A 16,629-nucleotide genomic window follows, 5' to 3' on the forward strand; every position below is an offset into this window, starting at 1 on the left:
GCTCTCCAGACTGTGTTCCACACAGAAAGCTTTAAACACATTACTCCGCCACTTGAAGAGGTGCGAACTGTGTGATTGACTCTTAGGAGTTGTGGTGTTGCAATGCGTTTGTGTACGCTCGATTTATTTCCCTTTATTACCTTTTGCCTACAATAAACTCTCATTAATTTTACCCCTTTCCATAATAATGGGTGGCCAGCGGGTATTTACACTGGCTGATACTTCCGTCTTTCTCTCTCTTTTCCTCCTCCTTCTCAGAAATTATTGACGCGCGGCTTTTGAACTTTGTCTTGCCTGTGCAACTATGTCTGCAGTTCACTAAAACTCAGCTTCTCGCGCTCTTGAAACAATGATTATTTTTCGCCTTTCAGTGTTACCGGTACGAATCTGATTTCCTGTCAAATTGAACACACGTGTCAAACCACACGTGACTTGAAAAAGCAAACTGTGGCATAAAGCCGAGGACGGACCGGCGTTATTCGAAACGAGCGTGTTAGTCCGGGTCCCAAATTATCATCAATCATCACAAATAAACAGGCAATTGATAACACAGCTTACACGCCAAAAAAAAAAAATTGTAAGCACCGCCTAAAGAAGTTAACATCTCCTTAAACACAGGCGAGAAATATATGTGCTCATTAAGTCACACAGTGGTCCTCTGTAAACAAAACGGGTCACGAAGGTCTTCGAAAAAAATATCGAAAGCATTGTTCGATGTTTCCTGCAACTCACTCGGTAATGAAAACGGGATTAATTAAAGGCATTGAGTGTGAATTTCATTCGATCCAACGATTATTGCGCTTGTTATAAAAATTATTTCGTCCCTTTAATGCACGCTTTTTCAGGTAGACTCTTTCAGTTAGACGATGTACATATTAATCGGGTTTCAAGGAGAAGCAATTTTCTTGCCACCAAGCATCACAAAGAGTAATCAAGGGCGGTTTGTGCGAAAGCAAGGCGGACATTTCCTTTCGGCTGTTGCGATACGCTTTGCGTGTGCATGTGCATCATAGAAAGCAGCGACAAATATAAACGCAAATATACGAAGTTAGAGAGGGATGGGCACGCAACACTATATGTTAAAGCAACTCAGCATAATATATATATTGTGGGCGTTTATTACGCACATCTTCCTCATCTGTATGTTCTCATCATCACCCTCACAATTTTACCTATCCTCCTCTTCTCCTGTATATGTCATCATCATCCTCGCCTGTGTGCTGCGCTGGTTCACTGACGAGCTCCCGGGCCTAATAAACGTCGTCCCAACCGAGACGTCAAAATATATATATATAACGTTAGGCAATGCGGACACACTGACTTTGCTTTCACATGCCAGAGAGGCATAATGTTGCGTGGACACCCACATATTTGATCTTCACTGCGGCTCTCACAAAATCCAAACTAAGATTGCTCGCCCATTCAAAAACATTCAATTTGTCTTCTGAACACGTGATTCAGTGGGACAAAATTCATTATCTTGAATTCCGCGGCAAAGTACTGCTCCGAAGATAGCCACGCTTTCACGAATGCGAAGCTGTAAAAATTACGAACGTTCCTGCGCAAGTCAGGCGAAACGCTCGGTCTGTATTCTGGCCTAAATAGGCCTAACAAGTACCGAAAGTAAAACGATCCTGGAATAATTAGCGACGTAATCTTGAGCATGAAAAGAATCGTGTATTACTGCTGCCTTCTCTTCAGCACTTCCGAGAAAACAGGAAGAGTTGCTAAAGCGTTTCACTTTATCATGCACCAACTCTCACCAATGCAAAGAAAGAACGAAAGAAAAAAATAAGAATATATGCATAAACGATGAAAGCAGTCGTAATGAAACGTTTGACGTTGACAGAAACGTGTTGAAGAAAACAATCCGCATTTGAAATGCATATATGCGTGTGACAAAAGTTTGGAAGTCGTTAATAAGTTGGCTTTGTCTCTTAGAGACTATGCTTGTGGCAAAGCACGCTTTAAAGAAGAGTTAAAAAAAAAACAGGCATGGCGGTGTCTCGGGAAATGGTGTCGCAGGAAAAAAAAACAAAAATAAATAAAAAGGAAATAGCGATGAAGAAGACATTACAAACAAGAAAGAAAAAGAGTCTCGCAATGCCAGCTAGGCGCTTGCATTGTTGCTGTACCGAACTATTTAAGCGCGGCAGCCGCAATTTCTGACACCGTAAAAGGCTACACTGCGGCATCAACAAGTGTGTAGGGGCTGCAAGAATATGCGGCGGCTGATCTACGTTCTTGTCTGAGCGCACAACCTAAAAAAAAGTAAGAATTGATTCAGAACTCTGGCACCTGATGCCAAGCTTGCGAAATCCGCAAAAAAAAGTAGAGGCACGCCATTATCACTGGGAGAGGAAAAAAAAATGTAATCCTACTAACGTTATACGCTCAACTTATTTTCATGGTTCTGTGGTCTCTGAAAAAAAAAACAGTTTTGTTTATTGCGCTGCATTTGATTTGGCGTTGACTTGCACGGGCCCGGGATGTACATCTGCTCGCCCAAAAACCCATCGTTGAAATGTCACGGAGCTTTTGGCTTCTGCACGAAGCGTGACTGCGTATATGTACCGACACTAAAAACAAACCTCATCGTTGCAGGCACGCTGAAAACGTGTGTGCCTAGTTCTTTTGTGTGTCCGCGCCTTTTGCGTTTGTGAGCGCCATGACTCGAGCGACTAACGCAATACCTCGATGTCACAGCAATCTGTGCACACAGGCCCGCATATCCCGTAGCGTAGCTTAGACAAGCCTTGCTTGCAAAGCAATAACCTGAGCCCCGTTTCCGCCAGCTCCTTCCTCCTTTCTTTTTCCTAGCGTTTTTTGCCTATTACACGTTTTTCATGCGTCTTTCGAAGGAATGCGAGAAGAAAGGTTTCTAGAAAGGCAGCAGGGAAGGCAGACAGAGAAAACATTTGAGAGAGTAGAAAAAAAAGAAGAAAAAAAATGCAGCCTGGGGAAAAGAAGGATGTTTTGAGACGCCATACAACTGCAACATTTACAATGAAAAGAAGCAATAATTTTGTCAAACATTTGCAGCAGTTATCGAGAAACAAAACTGTACTAAAGCAAACAACCCACAAAGACATGCGACGAAAAAGACCACACAGCGTAGGAACCGAATTATACGGGCTACGCGTAACTCACGAACAACCTCCAATCCCGGCAGAAATAGACTCAACTCGTCAACTTCCCAAAAAGTGGCCGCTAGTAACGCAGTCCCCGATAAAGAAGATAAAGTACATACAAGTTAAAAGATGACTGCGTGAAGAAAAAGGCACTGTTCGCCTTTAAAATCTCCTCGTCGAGCGACACAAAACGAATCGCTTGAAATCTCGCGCCTTGTAATCCCTTACTGCAATTGCGACGCTTTACCGCGGACAGCCCTTCCAACGTAGCCGGCGACCGTAGCCGGCGAACAGCTGCGCTATTCGACGCTGCGCTCAATTCTCGCGTTCAGTTTATTTGGTGATACACTGCTACAGCTGTGGGGAAAAAAAAAGCCCAGCGCGTTTGGGGAACCGGCGCCGGGATAATCGGCCGGAGGCGTCCGGTTGTGTCGCGAAATAAGTACAGGCGGATAAGCAGGATGATGGAGGCTCCGAAAAATCCCCTACACTTTCCTTCCTATTCCCTTCCAATCCCCAAGAACCGCCACAGGCACTTCTTAAGCAAGTGGATCGGGCCCTATTCGTGCCTCCAGCTGCTTAGCGAAGTGCCGGTTTTAGTCGACCCTTCTTCTTCTTCTTTTTTTAATTCTTTGTCTAGCAGTGTCGACGTCCTCGACGGGCAAACAACTGTTCGGTGGCGGCAGGTAAAGGTCGCGAGCGTGCGCAGCTCTGGGCATGCTAAAGCCATCGCGCGTGTAAATATAATCCGTGTCGAAAGGTCTTGGGAAATTATGCGCTTGCGCCGGCGTGTGTCCCTCCTGTGAAAATGCCCCGGCGGTTGTTCTCGCCTTCGGAGATAAGAATTTTGTGCCGTCTGCATCCACGAGCCTGCAGACTGCATACCTAAAGAAACGAAACGAAAGAACACTGCGCAAGTTGAAAAACAAAAACAAAAAGAATAGAGACAGCGGGAAAGACCGGAGAGAGAAACACTCGTTAACGGTTGTTGGAGATCTTTGCCTGGTCATACGTACAGCATGCTACTCCAAATGATATGGCGCATTCATGTATAATACGCAGGCACACCACCCACACTATATAGCCATACACGGTAACAAGTAACCAAACTGCCTGGTCGATACCACGGCCTCGGAGAAACGCTAAGAGCACCTTAGTTGAGTACAAAACACTTAGAGCCCTGCGCCATGATCCAAGTACATGGGTCTAATTCTGGAGAGCTGCCACGTAAAATTAAGACAGGTTTTAGAGTAGCCCTTGAGGCTGCATGTAGCACGTTGCACTGCGGCAAACGCACGAATTGCAATTTGTAGAAGTATTAGAAGCGATGTTTCGTGCAACCCGACGACCTAAATGCGTCTTGCATAAGACGCCGTTGTCACGCAATCTCGCGAGTACGATCGCATCCTGAGAGATCAGACCTACAAAATTCGTGCGCATGCAGGGTCGTAGTGACAGCTACCGAGCACGCGCCATCGGGTACCTGCGTTCGATATTGATGATTATCATGTCCCGGTCGTTGCTGCGAGCAGTGACATGAAAGTTTACATTGCTTGTCAGCCCTCTCCCACTTCCTCTGCGCAGAAATTACACCCACAAGACCCCAAGACTTCAACGAAACAATGCCTCGCCGAGTATGCAGCATCTTTTCTACGTCTCGATCACGCGTTATGGCGACGCGAGCAAGAGACGAAGGTGAAGATCTGCAGAAGTACAGTTAAAGAAAGTCTACGGATCCATTGGCAGGATTGAGCACGTGTATCTCTTTTTCCTTTTCGCAAACCTTTACGGAATTGATGACGGTGTCCTCCAGTTGCTATTATATGCGTACAGTTCAGTCCGTTAAGTTGTATTGCAAGACAACGTGCGTCTTAAATTTCGTAATAGCCTGAGGCATCCGTTATCATAGATACGAAAAGGACTGCAGAACGCTACGCGAGATATGAGTACGCCACCCGCCGTGGCTGCTCAGCGGTTATGGTGTTGGGCTGCTGAGCACGAGGTCGCGGGATCGAATGCCGGCCTCGGCGGCCGCATTTCGACGGGGGCGAAATGCAGACAACGCCCATGTACTTAGATTTAGGTGCACGTTAAAGAACCCCAGGTGGTCCAAATTAATAGGAAGTCGCCCACTACGGCGTACCTCAAATTCAGATTGTGGTTTTGGTCCGTAAAACCCCATAATTTAAAATATGCGTATGCCAGCAAACGGGGAAAAAAATCGTGAGGCAATGCACATAGAAAGGAACCGGAACGCCGCGAGATAGCACGTATTTAGCACGTAAACACGCAAGCAGCGAGTGCTACCTTTCTCTAAAGCTTCGTTAAACCAAGCGGTATGATAGAAAAATTAAAAATAAATCTGAAATAAATAAGCGGTTGCCTTTGTTATCTTTCCAAACAGAGCGAAATGGCGAGCGCTCAGAGGGAAACTACGTGCTTTTAGAAAGCTTAACGAGCGCCCGACCACTTAGAAAGACTGGTCAACGATTCAGTGAATCGATAACTCGGTATACCAAGTACCTCGGGCAAAGGTCGCCAGAGCAATCTATTTGCGACAACAGTCTGAAGAAACATCATTCCCTTTTGTTTACTATAGTTCACACTAGCTTACAACCGAAAACTACAACAACCGCGTGGTGTTCGTAGATGCGATGCAGAAGGCTTGACCCGTAGTTAAGGTACTTGTTTGGGCGTTTTAGTATTTTTCTACCCGTAAAGAAGAACAACTCAACGTCCAGTCATCACTAAACGCTGGGCCAAACATTGGTACAAACGTTGAACGAGTATGGCGGAACTTATTGAAAAATCGTTGCACTAAGACAAGTTAAGCAAATGGAATACAAGTCACATAGTAACGAAAGGGCACTCACAAACAATTGTACGCGCCATTTCGCTACCCGCTGTGGGAGCTGTCCTTGCGTAAGTAGTTGCAGCGCAAGTTTTTCAACAAGCTCACTCAGCGTCCTCACGTAGTCACTCATGTTACCTCTTCGAAGCTGATACGAACGCATTTCTCGATTAGAAGAGCTTCTAAACGCTGAGGAAACGATGCGCAAAAATAAGCGAAGTCACTTAAATGAATGCAGGAATGACCTTAAGTAAAGGAACCTACGAAGGGATACGAAGAGAGGCTTTGTAATCCGAGTTTGATTGTATAACATACGAAAGACAATTCCCATGTGCGACGACAAAAGCTAGAGCGCATTGGTGAAATCATTGCACGTTGCCCAAGAATACAATTTTCACCGAAAACCGCACACGCATTTTCCATTGACCATCTTGTAGACCAGGGATATAGTTAATGGCGAACACTGATCTCTCGGTCATCAAACGTGGCCGTGTGAAAAGCCATTACAGCGATCTAAAGGGAAGACCGAACATAGAAGAAGAACAGGATGTAATAGCAATATTCATAACCGAAAGAATCGTATTTATCCTAACCACGAGTGCTGGAGTTCCGATTCCCGCAGACAATTACCAAATAAGAGAAAAGACAATACAACATAAAAGGCGAGTGACCTTACCACGGGCCCGTCTGCGCCCTTCGCAAGCCGGTACTCGGCACAGTGTCGTGTCTAGTTACGTTTGCTGAATAGACAATGACAATAACTACAAAAACACTCCTTGAATTCATAAGCGGAACACAGACCCTACAGGTTACATATAAAACACCGAGCCATATGGTAATCCTTGTTCAAAGAAAGAAAGAAAGAAAGAAATGAAGAAAGAAAGAAAGAAAGAAAGAAAGAAAGAAAGAAAGAAAGAAAGAAAGAAAGAAAGAAAGAAAGAAAGAAAGAAAGAAGCTATATGAGGGGAGTTCTTTTTTTTCTGGCGAACCTTTGCTCCGCATTTAGGAAAAGTGAACATTGAGAAGTATGACAACGCACGGTGTGCATTTTGCTACTGCACTGCCATTGCAGAGCAGTACTTGAGTTGATTTGCCACGCCATACAGTGGGGAAGGCAGAATTCCTCCGATCTTGCGCAGTTGCTGCCTGAACACTGGCGACGCAAATTGAGCGTGGCGTGCCGTTCTTTTCGAGATCTCTGCGCCCTCCATTCGGCAAACACAGAGGGAACCTCGGCCCCGAAGGAAGTCGGCGCCGAAAAAATATGTGAGGGGGCACAGACGCCGAAATCGCGAATGTTTTTTTTTTTTTTGTCGCACCCGTAATGACCCTCTTAAAGCAGAAAAAAGAAGAAGAAGAAAAAAAACGTATACTGCCGATTCGCGAAGGACATTAGATAAAGCTGTTCCACCATTCGCTTACTCTGTGATGCCTGTGCCTGTGGTGGTGATGGTGGTGGTGGTGCCCGACGAGCTGCCAGTGCTTCATCATGCCGTAGAGGAAATACATGACGCCTCGGCCACGAGCACAACCGCCGCGGGCGTCTTTCGCACTCGCAGCCTCAGTGGCGCTTGCTGCTTCCTTTCTTCTAAAAGCACGCACACATCACACAGACGCACACACTAGCACGCACATTTTCCAGTCATTGCTGTCGATCCAGAATGACGCCGAACATTAACGCGGAGAAGTAAAGTGTACGGGCCGCGGAAAGGCCAACGTCGGAATGTTTTCACAGACTCCGTAAACAGAGGCGCGCATACATACGCTCCCGGGAAGAAACACAAAAGACGACCGCGACGACGACGATGAGAAGGAAAGGTTCGGAGAAACGTCGGCGGGAAGGCGTCGGCGCGGGAAATCACGTCCCTTCGCGCACGGGCATCATCCCGAGTCGAGGCGGGAAGATGAGGGCACGTCCGGTTCCCCGGAGGACGGCATTCCTGCGATGCAGCCGCGACCGCGCGTTCGGCCTGCCGGCACCGATGCCGCTGGCATAGCTGGCGGGCGTCGTCAGCGGTGACTGCGCTTTGCGGCAGCGTCGTCGCTAGCGTCCAGAGTAGCCCTGGGACTTGGCGAGCACTGGCCGTGTTTCGAACTGGAACCTTGTGTTCTTCATGTTTTGTCGGTCACTGCCCTCGCCTGCTTCTTCCTTTTTCTTTCTTCAAGTCACCTTTAGTCCGCTTTGAACAAACGCGAAATGAAGAAAGGGGAAAAAAAAAGAAAGTTTGCGACGGAGAAGAAAAATTGCCAAACGTGCACGGTCGTGTGCGCTAAAAGGGGTTTCCGTTCGCGGTCTCTCGCCGAAGGCTTTTTCGGCGTGGCTTTCAAAGAGGCGAAGACGATGGCCAAAACGAGCGCGGAGTGCGCAAAGTCAGGAGGCGTCACGTCGCTTTCTCCTCAATCAGCCGGCAACGCGTACAAGAAAAAAAATATAAAAGAAAGACAGCCGAGAAAAAAGACGTGAGAACTGGTACGCCGCCGTTAGAAGCCCCGACGGACTCTTCGTTAATGGGTTAGGTATACGTTTCGTGTTCAAAAGACGGCGGCGCGATAGAACTCTCCACCGCCACTTAACTTATTTTATTTTTCTACAGGCACGTAGAAATGCAGTCAGAAAGATGCGCGGAGTGGAAAGGTTTGCGGCTGTGAAATGGTGAGAGTTAAAAGAGTGAACTTACGATCACGTACGCTGCCGCAAGCACTCGCACGTAGCACATAAGACGTACGTACAAGGCGCAGACTCGGTAACTGTACGGTCGCTCGCCGAAAGGTGCGACGACCGTGTGGCGAAGACCGAGAGGGTAAGACGGTGAAACACGAAGAAGCAAAGAAAAAAAAAGTGAGAGATAATGGGAAATATATGGAAGTGCAAGGCCCAAAAGAATTCTGCGAACAGTCCGCAGTGCTCTTCAGGGACACTTGTGGTCACGTGTCCGCCACGCTTGCAGTAGCATCATTGGCTGGGAGAAGAGCCTCGGCTAATGAAAGGCCGCGCCCCAGAACGGATGGGACACAGCATCGGCGTCGTTGGTTTGGGCAGCCGCGACAGTCGCTCGACATTCCGATACCGCTCGTCGGACCGGTCCGACAGTGTGGTCACGATGGGCGAACACAACTGCTCGCGTCGCCGACACCACTGCAAAACCAATACGACGTTGTCGCTTCGTGCCATACGAATAGATCGCCCCGCCATAAGTGCCTCCGCGGAACTGCGGTAGCGATGTTGGTTGCCGTTAACGAGGTGTCTTCCAAGAATGACGCGTCGAGCTACCACGGAAGTTACCCGCAGAGTACATCCTCTCGACAGAATGGCTGGCACATGCAGGATAGCATAGAGGGAGAGAGACAGAGATGACGAAGGGAGGCAATGTCAGGAAAACGTCGCCGACGTGGAACGCACACGCACCAGACGAAAGAAGTTCACGCGCGAATTCCTCCGCAGAAAGGTGGCACGGACGAGGCGGAGAGGAGAGAAACACCGCTGGCCGTTGAGAGTGTGCTACCCAGCCGGGACGAGACACCACGGCCGCTTCCCGCCGACGCGACACGGAGCACGCGACGACCGCCGCGCGGCCCGCGTGTGATGTGCGACCCGGGGCAAATTCGGTGCTTTAACTCGCCTTCCGACCACCAGGCGCGGTGGCATCGCCGCCGCCGCCTCGCGGCCTCACGCTCCCTTTCGCTTCCCATTTTCGGGTGCCGCTTTTCCCGACTCCTACGTCTTTCCTATGCCCCTCGCTCGCCAGCTCTCCACTCCTCCGCGAGAAGGAATATTTGTCGGATGCCAGAGCTATACTGCTGCTTTCACCCTTCGTTTTTCCGCGGCCCTCCAATTCTTTAATTATTTCTTCTTGCTGGAAAGGGACTACGTCCAAGCTATTCCCAAGTGAGTCTGCGTCTGTCCGGGCCGACAGCGTGACTAAGCTTGCAGCGAAGGCTGCTCTTGCTTTCGTTATTCGGGGGACAGTTCCGGGATTGAGGGATCACCGATTCGGCGGAGCTCAGAAAGTAATAAAGAAAATAAAAAGACAGCCGTCAATTGGCCACAAAGTGGCTGGCGACAAGAGTGACGGCTTGGTCAATCTAACAAGGTCTGCTAACGCAAAGGTGAAATAATTCAAATAGAGAGACACAGCGAACGCAGGACCGTGATAACAATATAGAAGCAGCTACGGGGTAGTTCACCCTGATCCCATCTAAATAACGTAGCACTGTGGCGTCGCGCCGATGAGAGTATTAACTTACGAGGACCTCGTTCGAGACCAAACGAAGTAGAGAAGTGGTTCGGGGCACAAGAGAGTACCAGGCACTCGGACAGAGTGGGAGGCCTGAGTATACAGGCGGCGAGGTCGCGAGCCTATCCGTAACCCTGAGGAGCAACAAGATACAAATCTGGTCACCGCTCTTTTGGTCAACCGGAGGGGGGGAAGAAGCAGTCCGGCGAGAGCCCCTCTGCGTGATCCGCACGTCCCACTAAAGGCTGTGCGCTGCTAGCCGGCCGACCGCGGTCGGCGTCGCTGTGAGAAGTGAGAAAAAGCCCGTGGGGGCGGCGCGCAGATCCCTCGAGGAATGATAATGAAAGTAAAAAAGAAAGAGAGAACAAAGGCGTAATAAAAGCGCGGGTGCGCAAAGAGGTCGACCGAGTCTTCGCCGGTCGGTTGCGATGGAAGCAGAGCGGGCTCGCCGGTATCCGCAGCAGCCACGCGTAAGGCTCTGAGCTCCTCGCGATAATGTCGTTAAGGAGGCAGCAGCGACGGCACTGGCTGGCTCGCCGAAGTAAAAAGGGGGAGAAGGGGGGGGGGGGGGGACGAAAGGTATTAGCTCATACAGCCTCGGGGCAGAGTCGGCCGGCCCCGAGCCACCACCACTTGTTTCTCTGCTTTTGTCATTCGTGGCTGGCTTCTCCGTCCCTCCTCTTTATACGCACAGGAGCGGCGGGAGCAGCAGCAGCAGCGCAGCCTCCGGCGCGCGCCGAACGCCGCCGGGAAACTCATTATCTGGCGATAGCGAGCGCCCCTTGGCCGTCGGCCGGACCCCACCGCAACCGGCGGCCCGTTGGCTCGGGCCCCACGCACGCACACGGACAAAAAGAGAGAGGAACAGCCACGTGGAAAGGATTCGGCGGTCGCGCGACGCACTCACGGGCGCCCCGTATACGGCGGGCGCGTTCGCGCGGAGCCGTCGTTAACCGCGGCGAAACTATGTTCGCGCACTGCAACCCCCTCCCCCTCCCCCCAACATCGGCAGAGTGCCAATCTCCTGGAAACAACGCGGACACGCTACGCTAGCCGCAGATGCGGCTCCGGGCGACGCCGGCCCTCGGAGCTCGCAACATCTGCGGCGAGGTGACACGCGGGAAGCGACGCTCCTTTTTAGGTGCGAAGCACCTTATGCGCACAGGCTGTCGGTGTCTCCAGTCGTCGTCGTCGTCACGGTAAAGCAAGCGGCTCGTGCTCGCGCTCGGCACGCGCTTGTGCCACTGCTCCCGGTTCGTCGTCGTCGTCGTCTCATCATTCCAGCGTAGAATTTCGACTTATCTTCTGTCGTCGCAATTGGGACGCCGCGTTTACGGGGTTATGAGCCATTGCTTAAGGCAGTATGAGCCCATTAGCGGTGCATCACTGCATGCTTCGCACCTCCCCAGGTTTCACGCTAGTGGAGCTGCATTTCGCTCAATGGATCATGTAACACTTACGCATAAAATTTAATTCACCGCTCAAACCGAGCCTACGCCTTTAATTCGTGCTAACTGTAACGAATAATAAAACCTAAAATAGTAAGAAAGGCGTCCATAATGGCCAAATTGCTGAGGGAGTTCAAGAAAAAGAAATGATGGTTTCGCTAATACTTCATGGTAAAAGACATCATCAAGCTTGTCCTAAAATAATAATAGCGACGGCTTGGCAGCACGGCGAGGTTTTTTTTTTTTTTTTTTTTTTTTTTTTTCCTTGTTGCCGACGCGCGTCCGGATTCTTTCGCGAAACGCGCGGACGTGTCGGCGGAGACTGGTGCCGAACAGTCGTGCAGTACGAACTGTACCGCAAATTCTTTTAATAAGTTAAACGCTGTTTCACTATCCTGTACTGACTACTCGTGGATGTCTCGCGTTTCTCAGCTGCGGTGCAAAGATGCCCGTTCTTATACAGTATAGTGTGCATCGCATCGCGATGTTCTTAATACTTGGCACTGTTTATGAAGAGACTTGTTCTTTATGTGGCTGTTCACTAGAGCCCTATATTGGTAACATAGTGATACCGACGTTGTATGGAGATTCTAGCCTCCTGCAAGACTCAGGACGACTTACGGGTGCGCCTCTGAAATCTGTGCCGCAAACTGAATGCGTTATATACGAGTGCACTGCACTGCTATATCTTGCATGCTCATCGGTTGCAGAGTAATATTTAATGCTGGAGGCACATCGTCGCAATCACGAAAACGTGTAGGTTTCTATTACGTGCGCAACTCCTCACGACATGCATAGAAACCGCTAGAACTTTCCGCGACGTTCGTCGTTTATGTTGTATTGTATCGGACATGGAATCAGTTGTGCTCAGCGGAGGTTTTCTGTAATGTAACGTTCCCCAATAACTTGGCTCAAGCGCGCCGCTCGACAAAACTAAGCGATTAGCCAATGTATGCACTTTGGGACGGGTACATGAATGGATGGATGCGAATACATTCATTATTACTTGGCTTTATTTGCGCACTTGCAGCGGATATCCCAGTGCAATAATTAAACTGTTATCCAGCTAGGCTTAATTCTTTTCGAACTGGCTAAGTGGTCAACGCTACATGTGGTGCAAGCAATGTCAGCACCTTATGTACTCCACATTAAGGAGTGCTGTCATATGTTTTAGGTTGTGGGAACTTTGCCGCACTATTATCGTACGCAAGAACAATCGCAGTTAGCTAGTGTGGGTGTTGAAAAATATTTTTGAGGCACGCACGCACACACACACACACACACACACACACACACACACACACACACACACACACACACACACACACACACACACACACACACACACACACACACACACACACACACACACACACACACACACACACACACACACACACACACACACACACACACACACACACACACACACACACACACACAAACACCAGCTTTGGTTGGCCACCCATAGCCTCGAACAATGTTTACATGCTTCGTTTAAACGGAACTGAAACTGCACCTGCCTCATAGGCTGTCATGCTTCATATTAAACAGGGTTAGGCTGACAAGAATTTGAAATGGTGATGCCCAATAACCAAGAAAATCCAATGTATCAGTCATGTGCACTGTCGAGGCATCAGCGGCTGTTCATGCCGCCATGTTCATGCTCTCATGCCTATTTCCCGCGTTACTTTTTGCATCGTGATAGCTACAGTCAAAACCGAGAACGCATGAACAATTACATTGTGTGAAGGAAGCTGTGATACTCGATCCAAGAAGAGTACAACGATGTCTTTTTTCACCACAGTGAAATAACACTCGACGCTTTTGAAATAACACACTCTTTTTTCCCGTTTTGTTCCGTTCTGATAAACGGAACTCTTTTTTCTGTCCTTTCGAGTTCCGTTTAAGCGGAGCCTAGTATATTAATTTGATACGAAAGTTGGTCTGGAAACGCCCGACCCGGCGTCCGCGACATTACGGTTTCGTCACAGAACAGCGCAAACACTTCTGACGTCGTATAGCAATAAGGCAAAGTGTAATGACGTTGCTCATAACAAACATAAACAACACGAGCGATCCTTCCGACACCGTTTGCTTCTCGGCGCCGTAGCGATTGGAGGAACGGGACGAGCCAATGCATCGTGACGTCAGGACGCATCCGCCTACTGGCAACCAAAGCCGAATCTGGGGCCGAATTCACAAAGCTTTATGTTCGTAAGGGCGCCTTACCATTGGGCGGCCGCTATCGCTAATGATATGTCCAGCATCCTGATTAGCGGGAATTAGCTTTTACGAAGTCTTCTTCCCGTGAAGAAGACTTCTGGTAAATTATATAGGGCACTCTGTACCATGTCAGCATTTATTCTAGTGGTTAGAGGGACTGCACCTTCATTTAAACCAAAAAAAGGAAAAAAAAGAAAGAACACAGCAAATTGAAAATGACATTTCAGTGGTTCTTTAATCGGGGGAATTCCGCTATTGGCAGAAAACGTTTTTTACCACACGCAGGTGTCGAAAAAAATCGGCAGCCCCTCCCCTCCCCTATCGAGGAGATGGGGGTAAGCGAAACTTGTCGAGTGTTTCTTAGGTGTTCCTCCAAACGAATTGCACTGACGAGTACCACGTTGTGATCGAACCACAACCGGCCACACGTACTGCAGCTGGCTCCGAAGTTGCGGTTGAGAAACGCGCGTTGAAACCTGGCCGTCGCACCGGGGAAGTTGGCGCTAGCGTTGCCGAGGCATGCACCACCATTGTCGGGTTCCTGGAGTGCAGAACGACGCTGACGTTTGGCCTCAAAATTGCGCTCCCTCAACTCGGGGTCCACGGCTCTTCGCTGACGCATCGCCTGGGCTTCGGAAGCCCTCACGCTAGAATGGGCACGCCGACGACGAGCCCTTTCCCGAGCGCGTTCATTCTGGATGGAGTTCTATGAAATTTCTTCAAAATTAAATCTGTCCGTTACGTAAGACAATGAATGGCTCATACCCCCGTAAACGCGGCCTTCCCCTTACGACGACCGAAGAGAAGTGAAATTCTACGCTGGAATTATTAGCGAGAACGCAGCCAGCTGTGGAAGCAGACGACGACGACGACGAACGCTGGAGCAGTGGCACGAGCGCGTGCCGAGCCCGAGCCACCTGGGCAGCTCTGAGAGCAGCTGGCTTTTTTTAGCGTTAGATCATCTACGCAGGCTAGCGTACACAAGTTTCGCTTGAAAAAGTATTTTGATTAGATTTCTTCTAAAGAATAGTCAGCAAGATTTCTTTGTAAGTAAGAAATCTATATATATATATATATATATATATATATATATATATATGCACGTGGAGTACGTATACGGTGCTGGTTAGGGCGAGTTGCGGTATCCAGATATTATGACGGCAGGTTTCACGCACGAACTAGAGGACACGTAACGAGACGTGCACTAGAACAATCGCGCTTTTGTATCTCTGATCAAGCATTATTGTCTCCCTAGTTTGCGCAGAAAACCTGCCGTCATACAATACAGATATAAGCGGAGTCAGTACAGTGCTTGGTGTAATGCGGTTGCTGATCCGACCAGTGTTGTGGTGAACCTATAGAAATGGCTCCTATACCCTCGAGCAGCAATTGTATAGGGTGCGCTCTGTAGAGAATACAGAAAACTAACATAATGTTAAAGATTGCAAACATATACAAAAATATCGCAAAGCAACGGATTAGTGGTGTAACATTTTCTTGTCTCTTCTCTTTTTTTGCATCGTTTTCTTATGGGACGCCCGGCGAAAAGAAGAAAAAAAAAATGTCTGGCGATTTTCCGCGAGATTGCCGGAATCGGCAAAACTTCACCAGAGCTGACTTGGGAGGTGTTTCACGCTTAAATAAATAGTTTGCATTTAACAGAGCTTAACCCCGGCGTTTTGCAGAGAGGCGCGTTTCATTAGCTTGAGATATATTAGCCTACAATTTCGTAAGTGTGGGTCCACTTGCACGAAACATTTTACCCGCTTGTCACTTTGCCCACAGTTAAAAATATTTTGCGCCAATGACAATAAATTGCCACAGGTGTAAGAAAAACATTTCGCGATAATGTCTTTTCGACCGCTTTTTTACGTTTGCATAATATACCGCTGCCGAGCGGTCGGAGTAGAAATGACAAGACATGCAATAAGTTTGCGTCAACACTAAAGAAGTATGCAACAATGACGAACAGAAAATTTCCTTTGCGAGATCAGATACTGGATGCATTTGTATAACTTTATTATGTTGTTGCGGTGAATAGCCTATTTAGAAATTGCGATAAAAATAGCGAGAGGTAGCGGGCCTGTTTATTATCGTTAAGTTCACAATATCTATAACGTCGCCAGAAGAGTCTAATTTCCGGCTTAGAAAGCGACGCGGGCATTGCTACAGTTCGTGAAGCCGACTGGCCTCAGTGGCCGATTGTGAAGTGTTCATACTGAGAGTAGTTTCTTCCCTCTCTATTCTTTCTTTCTTTTGAATGCGAAGCATTTCTTGGCGAACATTTGCTACTTCGACAGTATCTATCTAGCTATCTAGCCGCCTACGACTTTGTGCTCTCATGGTCGTTTCGTTAGCTTGGTAGGTACCAAAGTTGGTATAGTATAATAGGAGTGTATGGCTAAGATAATGATAGGTCATGACATAAATGTCATGACATGCGTGTCATGTAGGTCATGACAATGACCCAGCGAAAAATATGAACACTCAAAAACCACTGACATGGGTTCGGACGTGGGTACTAAGTGAAGGAACCACTGGTAGAATTCATAGTCATGAGCATGACTAAGCAAAAATGACAATGACTCAGCGAAAAAACATTAACACTCCGAAGCCACTGAAATGGGTTCTGACGTGGGTACTAAGTGAACGAAACACTACAGGATACTGGTAGAATTCATAGCCATGAGCATGACTCAGCAAAAATGATATGACTCAACGAAAAAATATTAGCCCTC

At 48.3% G+C, this 16,629-nt stretch overlaps 1 protein-coding gene across 7 annotated transcripts in view; it reads right to left on the reverse strand.

Moving 5' to 3' along the window:
• LOC119441717 (peripheral plasma membrane protein CASK) overlaps nucleotides 1-16,629 on the reverse strand; it is a 790,490-nt gene that overhangs the window by 305,073 nt on the left and 468,788 nt on the right. The window lies entirely within an intron of this gene.

The sequence above is a fragment of the Dermacentor silvarum genome, chromosome 2, assembly GCF_013339745.2.
Source record: "Dermacentor silvarum isolate Dsil-2018 chromosome 2, BIME_Dsil_1.4, whole genome shotgun sequence".
In the NCBI taxonomy this organism is placed as follows: Eukaryota; Metazoa; Arthropoda; class Arachnida; order Ixodida; family Ixodidae; genus Dermacentor; species Dermacentor silvarum.